The sequence below is a fragment of the Asterias rubens genome, chromosome 9, assembly GCF_902459465.1.
Source record: "Asterias rubens chromosome 9, eAstRub1.3, whole genome shotgun sequence".
Taxonomy (NCBI): Eukaryota; Metazoa; Echinodermata; class Asteroidea; order Forcipulatida; family Asteriidae; genus Asterias; species Asterias rubens.
Window position 1 is genome coordinate 19,579,396 of NC_047070.1, and position 9,924 is coordinate 19,589,319.

At 38.9% G+C, this 9,924-nt stretch overlaps 1 long non-coding RNA gene across 1 annotated transcript; it reads left to right on the forward strand.

The window, feature by feature from the left end:
- The first annotated feature begins 986 nt into the window (after positions 1–986).
- Positions 987–8,857, forward strand: LOC117294954. The gene is made up of 5 exons (XR_004519598.1): positions 987–1,084; positions 5,482–5,618; positions 6,830–6,958; positions 8,191–8,310; positions 8,847–8,857. It is a non-coding gene; the product is annotated as an uncharacterized LOC117294954 (long non-coding RNA).
- Positions 8,858–9,924: the final 1,067 nt, after the last annotated feature.

The following is a 9,924-nucleotide window of genomic DNA, read 5'->3' on the forward strand; positions in this document are numbered from 1 at the left end:
CAATTTAGTTGCTATAAATTTGTTTGGCAGAGAAAATTGCTAAACGTCTTTATGAAATTGAGCCCTGATGTGTAGACTTGTAGTAGTACTAGACCCATGCAGTAACTGGGGCTGGGGCGCTGTATTCCTTTTTCGAACAGAAAATGTAAAAATTTCGAAAAAGGAATACAGCGCCCCAGTTACTGGGTCTAGACTTGTACAGTCCTTTCGAGTCAGCTTCCAAATGAAAGGAAAAGATTCCGTATGGCGCCACCACTTTTTCACTCGATATGAAATAATATAGTATCTAATTTACCTCAATGAGATATCCCTTTTTGTAAAAATGAGTGAAAAAGTGGTGGCGCCATACGGAAAGTTATCCAAATGGAATACTAACATTAATATAATAGTCCATGGCGCTAATTCACCGACTGCTTAATTAACTAATCAAGTCAGTAGGCATATTTCATGATTTTTTTTTAAGGAATAGGCATCATCATCAACACCTGTGACACGTATAGGTTTTTAGGAGGGTGTGGCTTAAACCAAACATAATTAGGACAAGATAGTCTGCAAAAATGGTTGCATGTATTGTTAATAAAACGTAAACAAACTTATTATTTACGATTGCTCTGCAAGGGCGCCAAGAAGGGGGGTGTCACTTTTCCACTTTTACACATCCTATACTACTCCAGCGTTCTTCATTTTATTCCTTACATTTGTGGAATTAATATAACACATGACAAGGCTTACCAAATGATAACTTTGTCCAGATGTGATGATTTGAAAATTGCAAAAAACAACAACACGTTAATCGTTCAAGGGGGCCGCCATCTTTAAATATGATTCTCCGCTGCCTTCGAGATCAAGAGAGGGCGCCCGGTTATTCAGACGTCACGCTCTAAGACAGGGTACCAGTGTAGCTGACAACGCGACAAACAATGCAAGAATTGCGGTTTGGGCACCAGTCGGCGCTCTTGCATCCTTTTTTTCGAGAAAAAATTCAAGACATCCGACAAGAAATCCATTTTTTACTTCACTTTTGGGTAAATTTCTCCGATTGATCTAAACAGTTCCGGTCAAAAAGAATTTTGAAATTAGTACGGTGAGTTTCTCATTATCTTGGTAGAGTAATTTATTTGAAAATGTGTATTTTTTGATGAAAAATCTGTACTTTTACTGTCGGGTTTTCGACCAGGGGCGCCGATTTTTAAAGACCACGAGGTCCGGAAGGGGCGTGGTATGGTACCGGTCACTCGGTCAACTCGCTCCCAAGTCAACTCGCTCCCAAGTCAACTCGCTCCCAAGTCAACTCGCTCCCAAGTCAACTCGCTCCCAAGTCAACTCGCTCCCAAGTCAACTCGCTCCCAAGACAGGGAAGCTTTGCACGCACGGGCCCGTGGGCGCGGGGGACCGCAACCCGAAATTATTTGAACAATATTATATTCGTTTTTTATTTTCGACCAAACATTAATTTCCTCAATAATAGTTTTAGTTTTTTAATTAGTAGATTTTTGACATTATTTTTTATTCTTATATCGTAGGCGGGAGGAGGTCCTGTTTTCGAGTTGTCCCTAAAATCGTGGCAAATCTTTTACCTCTTTGTGCGCGATGTAAACAGTCCCTAGCCTAGATAAAAATTGTGTGGTTTTATTTGCCAAGCAAAGAGTCTCCTCCCTTGACCCATGGAGGAACCAAAACTTAGTAACACGTTAGGCTCCACTGGTCATTTGCACTTGTAAATGCAAAAAGTTTGGTACTTTAGGCATTTCTACAAGGTACACAAATATGTCATAATGTTGAGGCCATATAAAAATATTTGCCCACCGTAAAAGTTTCATCAAACGCTATTTCAATTCACAATTCATGATGATCAAAATCATGTGACTGAATGTTTTGCTGAGCATTCTTGAAAAAAAATACCGAGGCTTAAAGAAGCCATGTGCCTTATATCATTTTCTAATATTTTTGGAGATTTTTATTTTGTAACCCTCGTATCAATACTATTATTAATATTAAAATTTAAACATCAGCTTGTTGATTCAATTATCACTGTTTATTTATACGCTTTATTATAAATATTAAGAAAAAAAATATATAAAAAATAAATAAAAATCAGATTTGGAAGCCAGTAATTATTCACACTTTTTATATTTTTTATATTTTTTTATTTTTTGCAAGTTTCCATGGTAATTTTAAAAATTTATTATAAAAAAATATTTTGAATAAAATGAAGGCAACTGCTGGCTATACAGTCATACACAGAGTCTCAAAGAACACTTGTAGTCACTGCAGATGTTTCTTCCATGTATGGCTTCACCGGGAAACCATACTTTCTCGTTTGCCGTGAAAACAGGAAAAACTCAAAACAAATGGGGCCAGTTGAAGTCATCGAAGATCGGTGTACGGTGTGAACATTTCAATGTCCATCAAGTTTTAATACATGTTTGCATACTTAATATTAACAAACGAAGATAATTAGGGCATCGGTTGATATATGGCATCATTATTTTTTCCCAATTCAAAGAAAAAGTTATAATAGCGTGAAAACTGGTAAGCAGAGGATAAGTTGGTTTTGAAAGATTTATTCATAATTTAACCAAACATTAATTTCCTTTTTTTATTTTTTAATAATTATGTCATTCGTACTGTTTTTATATTATTTAATTTTAAATGTAAGTTACTGGAAAAGAAATTAAAGAGGATTCAATTATTAATATTTGTCAGTTATTGAATAGTTGAGAGCCATACAGAAAACAATACTCTGGTTAGTCTGGTTGAAAGAAAAGAGACATTTGAAGACATTTTTGTTATTTGAAATTTATTGGCCAACACAATCGGTAATTTTCAAGCGGTAATTATCAATGTCGAATACAGAAACAAATGGGTTTTGAAGGAATCGAATGTTATACCCCGAACATTGGTGCACACTTATCCCGTTTCATGCACAAAGTCAAAGGACATATTTTTTCCGATTCAAAGAAAACATACAATTACTTCCCGTCAACCATACGAACCGAGTTGCCTTGGGACCGAGTTGACTAGGGAGCGAGTTGACTTGGGACCGAGTTGACTGGGACCGAGTTGACTTGGACCGAGTTGACTCATAAGCTGAGGGCATGTTGGTCGAGCAATCGCACTAAATACCAACAACTCACGACAACTCACGACAACAATTTTTAAATGCACTTTAACAGAACATTTGAATATAATTCAATCGTTAAATATGTGCACAAGTGTCATATGGATTTAAATCACTTTCAAACTGTTGAAAAAAATTGTATTTTTAACTGTAAAAAAGGTGTTTTTAACTCCGAATTTAGTAACGAATGGAAATATTGATAGCTTAGAGATATTTTTGTCACCAACAAAAAACAAAATTCTTACAATCAAAATGTAGCCTGAAACTTTTAAAATTCTCTTTTAGCTTATACTGTATAGTTTTATGCATCTTTTGTGGATTTTAAATTTATTTTGGAGGAGTTGACGGCGAGTTGGCGGCACCAAGCGAGTTGACACTAAGTTGTTGGACCCTCCCAATAATGTGCGTTGCTGACATCGATCGAAAAATTTAATTGCAAAAGAATTTTTTTTATACAACCGATCCTCACATTACAAACCCATCAACATGGTTGACAAAAATAAAGGCAGAAATAAGAGGGTAAGATCGTCTAAAAATGAAAACAAAACAACAAATCTCAACTTTTTTTTTTTTGAGACTAAAATCAGCTTATGCCTGCCTTTTTTCAAGGGGGGAGGCCAGAATTTTCTTTTTCTTTATGTTTTGTTTAAAAAGTGCTGTTATTTTTTTTTTAAATAGTTTTTTGGTCTGAGGGAGGGGGGGAGGGCGGTGACCCCTTTTCCTTCAAAGAAAATGTTCAGGCTCTGAAGGAAGACTCTTTTTAGAGGCCGCTTCCCTATTTTTATTTATTTTTTTGCATCTTTTTTCTTTATGATTTTTTTTCATATAAATACTTGTGTGGATCGTTGTATTCTACTTTTAAAACATCTTTCCAATTGTTATGCATTTTATAACGAACGGTTACAAATGCTTTTGATAGTCCAACTCGTCCTATCCAAGGAAATGTGTTCCTTTAAAAAGAATGGTTGCCATCTTGAAATAAAAAGCACCTCCTACCTTTTTTTTTGTAACCTGGACGCTAAACATGTTTCTTTTTTTACTACTCAGCTTAGGCCAAACAAAATAATATGTGTGTTTCCAGTTATCCGACCGACCCTAGAAAAACACGCCGACCCTATGGAATTTTATACATTTTCAGACAAAATAAAATAAAACAACCCCGATCCCACTCCCCATATGACAAAATACGGCATGATCTTAACGTCTTTATATTTAATGTTTCCTTTTTCCTAAAATGTTTTCACATTTAAAATAAAGCATTGAAAAAAAAACATTTTTTTACGAGAAAAGACGTCGTTGATCCATGGTTGATCAAGTACTAGTATTGCAACGGTACAGGGGACGGACGACGTGTAGCGTGTGTTGGGAGCTGAGGTCGCTGCATGCATTTACACGAGCGAGTTCGTAATGCTAGCAATCTGTTAATTGCGCTGCTCAATCTTGAGATTGCACAATAGATGTTGATTGAGCGATGTACGCTGACGGGCTGCGCTACGCCCTCGATTTTGCGCCGCCTGGACACACGCTAAAATTCACACGAGACACGTCGAGTCTTGTCTCAATGCGTTTATTGCCGGTTCGCATAGATTTTACCAATAGAGGGCGTTTTTTCTCATGCTATTGCATAGTTCCAAAACGACATCTAGCGTTCAATATTTCTTGTATTTTATTGTCGCACGCAAAGTAACAACGACTACAGGCGTGAAATCTGCTTTTGTGTTACGTGCAATTTACCGACCTCGGAACGGTTGCTTTTTGGGGCTTATTTTCCGTGTCATTTTAAGAGATTTTCAAGTCGAACTTGGACATTGTTGAATTTACAGGAAATTTACATGCAAGGGGAAAAAATATTTTTAACATTTGTTCCTACCCTAAGTTTTGAAACAATTCAATAATTCAACAAAATAAAATGTGTTTTCGTCCCTACCGACCCAAATTTTTGGCCAGTGTAATAGAAATCACACATACTATTTTGTTTGGCCTAATAAAAATAATTATAATAAGAGGTTTTTAAAGCGATAAACACCCGAAGGCCGTCTCAAAAGGCTTCCAACATGAGCCAGTTAACATATTTCTCAAACCATCTCAGCTCCCCTTAGTGCTGACAAATGTGTAGCGCAACCAATCACAAGAACCATCTCCGCCCTGGCAGGCACCCATTTACCCCTGGGTGGAGAGAAGCAATTATGGCTAAGTGTCTTGCTCAGGGACATAAGTGTCACAACTGGGATTTAAACACACACTCTGCTGAACAGAAACCCAAGAGCTTGAGTTCCGTGCTATTAACCGCTCATCACGACACCCTACTCACTAAATGTTTACTTGTACTCGTTCTAACATGTTTTGTCATCAACCTACAGATCAACTAACGCAGACAGAGCGTCAGATCTTCAATCATGATGGCTGGCTGTCCATCGCTCTCAGCAGAGGAGTGTCAATCAATCAATGATGAAGCAACGCAGAGTGGCCAGCAATCTATGGCAGCTCACATCTAAAGGTACAAACAAAATGATTAAATTTAACCATGGGTAATGTTTTTAGTTTTGGTAGCTTAATGCTGCTCTCCAGCTGTGGCGAATATGAATAGTTGAGGGTGTCTAAACGCACTTCCAATATTATTACCTTTAGTTCATTCCTTAACCCATATCTGATAAGCATTTATTTACAAAAAGACTGTACTTGCCTAAGCGCCTGCACACACACTTATTGTTTATTCCTACATCGGGAAACATTTATCAATAATTGAATCATTGACAAAAACATTTTGTATTATATCGTTGGAAAGAAGACGAAATTTTTTTCATTATGATGTCAAACTTGTCTTTTTTGACAGCTGTCATAACGTTTTACAGTTACAGGAAAAATTATGAAATTTAGATACTTGAATGACTGAAAAACAAGAAGTTGTTTCTTGAAAAATAAAAAAAATACTGACCATAAACCAAATTTTACAAAAGTAACATTGCCTGAAAGAGTGTTCCCTAAGCTTCAAAATGAAACAGATTTTGTCAACATGTACCATCCTAAGCACACAGTCAACAACAAAGCGTTTTCATCTGACAATTTTCTCTGTCTAAACGGCACAAAATTCCCATTAAAACAGTTCAAACCTGTGTGCTGAGAACGCATGGCATTTTTCACCTCTTCCTCTGAAAATTTAGACTGTCAAAACATTGATCAAAAAATATGAAACTCGGCGTAACGTGTGTGTGACTAGTGTGTGTTGAAGCAAAGGATTGTGGGATACATTTGTAGTCTGTAGACTGCCAAAGGGGTTAAATTTTGATAAACAAAACGGGTAAACAATTTTCTATGGGAAAATCTGAAAGTCAGCGTTTGTAGCGTTTTTCTGCTACAGATTTTGACGTAGCCCGGCGGATATGGGTTAAACAAACTTGGCTCTTTGTGGAGAATACAGCCTGTGCAACATCAATATGCGCTCAAGCAGGCTAATATCAGCTATATCAATCACAAGAACCATCTCTGCCCTCATTGGTACCCATTTACCACTGGGTAGAGAGAAGCAATTATAGTTAAGTGTCTTGCTCAGGGACACAAGTGTCACGAACGGGATTCAAACCCACACTCTGCTGAACAGAAGCACCAGAGCTTTAGTTCGGTACTCTTATCCTCTCAGCCACGACACCCTACTCACTAAATGTTTAAATTTGTACTCATTCTTGACATGTTTTGTTATCAACTTGACAGATCAATTAACGCAGACAGAGCGTCAGATCTTCAATCATGATGGCTTTCCATCGCAGAGGTTTGTCAATCAATCAATGTGAAGCATCGCAGAGTGGCCAGCAATCTATGACAGCTCACAGCTAATTAAAGGTACGGAAACAATTATTGAAATAGAACCACCAGGGCAATGTTTTTTAGTAAGGCAGCTTGAGGGCCTTGTCATACGAGGAAACTTTTACAGACAACCAATTGCAGTGTTTGATACAGGACCGCTTTAATAGCACACAAGTCATTTGTTGATCCACAAGGGTAATAGTGATAATAATAATAATAATAATAAGTCTTATATAGCGCACATATCTACCAAACAAAGTACTCAAGGCGCTGAGTATATACAAACTTTCAGAAAGATAGCTTTTTATTGAAGTGATGAATTCTGAGACCCAATTATGTAGCACCTTATGGGTTTACAAGGTGCTAGTAGGGCCCATACAGCAGCCACAGCCAGGAACACTGGGGCAAACCCCCTTCTCTTTTCGATAAGTGTATTGGGTTCTTTTACATGCGTTACAAAACACATGGGACCAATGGCTTTATGTCCCATCCGAGGGTCGAAGCAGTGGTTAAGTGTCTTGCTTAAGCTCACAAGTGTCGCGGCTGGGGAGTCGAACCCACACTCTGCTGATCAGAAACACCAGAGTTTGAACTCGGTGCTCTTAATTCGCTCAGCCACGCCGCTTCCACTTAATAGGTTAACGTTGAAATGTGAGTGGGTTTTCTTTTTAGAGATTGCCTGGAACTGGTTGCCCATAAATTGCCTCGTGTCACATGTCCCTTAAGCTGAACTTCGCACTTGAAGGGGCACCCCACGGGTAATGGCCACTTCTATGTGGCAAATGTAAAATTGTATTGGAACCTTGCAGAGGGCACCAGCGCAATTGCTGTGGATGCCATGGGTTATTTCAAGTCCTGCAACTTACTATGTGAAAATAAGTACTCAGTATTCTGGACAATCCCTCTTCTGTGAGAGAATTGTATCCCAAAAACAGCAGATTGTGGGTTTTAGTCCCGGCCGTGACACTTGTGTCCTTAAGAATTTAGATACTTCTTGTACGTCTATTATATCGTTGCGGTACCCGTTGCCAAAACATAGGACTCACTGCCTCTAGCTACCGGGCAATCTCGGTGTTCAAGTTGGTAAGACACATCTCTAGAATTGCAAGGTTCGTGGGGTCAAATCCCACACAAGTTTTATGCCTCTGAATTTAAGTTATGTGTCCAAGGTCTGGTCGCTACAAGAGACACTGTTTTTCTTCACTGCATAAATAGTTACCAAAATAGGCATTGAGTTTCATTCTCGTTCCCTTTATTTTCATCTACAGATCAAATGAGCCAAGTCTCGTCAAACTGAGCAAAGGAAATGTCTCCAAGCTGTCGTTGTTGAAGCTCTGGAGACCGTCAAGCAAGCTGCCTTGACAACTCTACCAACTTCCTGTGTACAGGTATGACACCAAGTTGATACTGACAATAAAAATGTATAAATCATATTTATGACAATGTCAATGTTTACAAAAAGGTGGATCCAACCCACAGCAAAAATAGCATTTAAAGTTGAACTGTTTTTCAAAAGTAACAATAATAATAATCGTTTCTTATGTAGCGATATACACCCGAATGGCGTCTCAAAGTGTCACTTTAAGTGCCTCCAACATTAGTACCCCTGGGCCAGTTTAGTTTATTTTTTAAACCATCTCCGCTCCCTGGGAGTATACAGGCTATGCTGCCAAATATGTAGCACACTAGCTAAATCAGTCAAAAGAACCGTCTCTGCCCTCACAGATACCAATTGACCCCTGGGTGGATGGAGAGAAGCAATTATAGTCAAGTGTCTTGCTCAGGGACTCAAACCCACACTCTGCTGAACAAAAACACCAGAGCTTGCCCGCTTCTAAAGTAAACTTTTTTTTTAAGCTGAAATCTTCCATGTTAGTGTGTCTATGCCCTACCAACTTTTTTCCCCTTCTTTCATTTTATTCAGATCAACTAATCCAGAAATATCCCTCCACTGAGTGAGAAAATTAAGGAGCATCGGTTGCTCCTTGCCGGTCACTGCTTACGACACCCAGAGCTGCCAGCCAATAAAGTCATCGTGTGGGAGCCATCCCAAGGCAGGCAGACCTGTGCCATCCCGGAAGACCACCAAGACCATGCTCAAACATGGGGCAACGAGACAACTTGGCAAGACCATGCTCAAACATGGGGCAACGAGACAACTTGGGTGGACTGAGTGAGTGAGTAATCCAGACAGAGAGTGTCGAACCAATCATCGCCCCAAGACCATGCTCAAACATGGGGCAACGAGACAACTTGGCAAGACCATGCTCAAACATGGGGCAACGAGACAACTTGGCAAGACCATGCTCAAACATGGGGCAACGAGACAACTTGGGTGGACTGAGTGAGTGAGTAATCCAGACAGAGAGTGTCGAACCAATCATCGCCTCGAGCAGTCGATCAACCCTATAGCAGGTAAGCCAACATAATTATACATATTTGACAGTGATAGTAAAGCTTGCCATTTATAAGGAAAACTTTGATCTAACTTTAAGTTACCCTGTTGTAACGACACGTACCTTTAGGCCCAAATTTGATATCACTGCTGGACATACATGTACCCCTTGTGATTTTATCAATTTTAGGCCCAATTCGATAAAACTGCTGGACTTACCCCTTGTGATTTTATCAATTTTAGGCCCAATTCGATAAAACTGCTGGACTTACCCCTTGTGATTTTATCAATTTTAGGCCCAATTCGATAAAACTGCTGGACTTACCCCTTGTGATTTTATCAATTTTAGGCCCAATTCGATAAAACTGCTGGACTTACCCCTTGTGATTTTTTTTAATTCTAGGCCTAAATTCGATAAAACTGCTGGACTTACCCCTTGTGATTTTATCAGTCTACTTCACTCTACTTACCGGTAGAGTCGAATTACTAATTTGCATATTCCCTATGCCGCGAGGCAGAAATGCTAAGACTTTTACACACAATAGCGCCCTCCACCGTCCTACCCATAACGCCCCGCGACATGCCCGTCACGGAGTCGTCCTCTTTT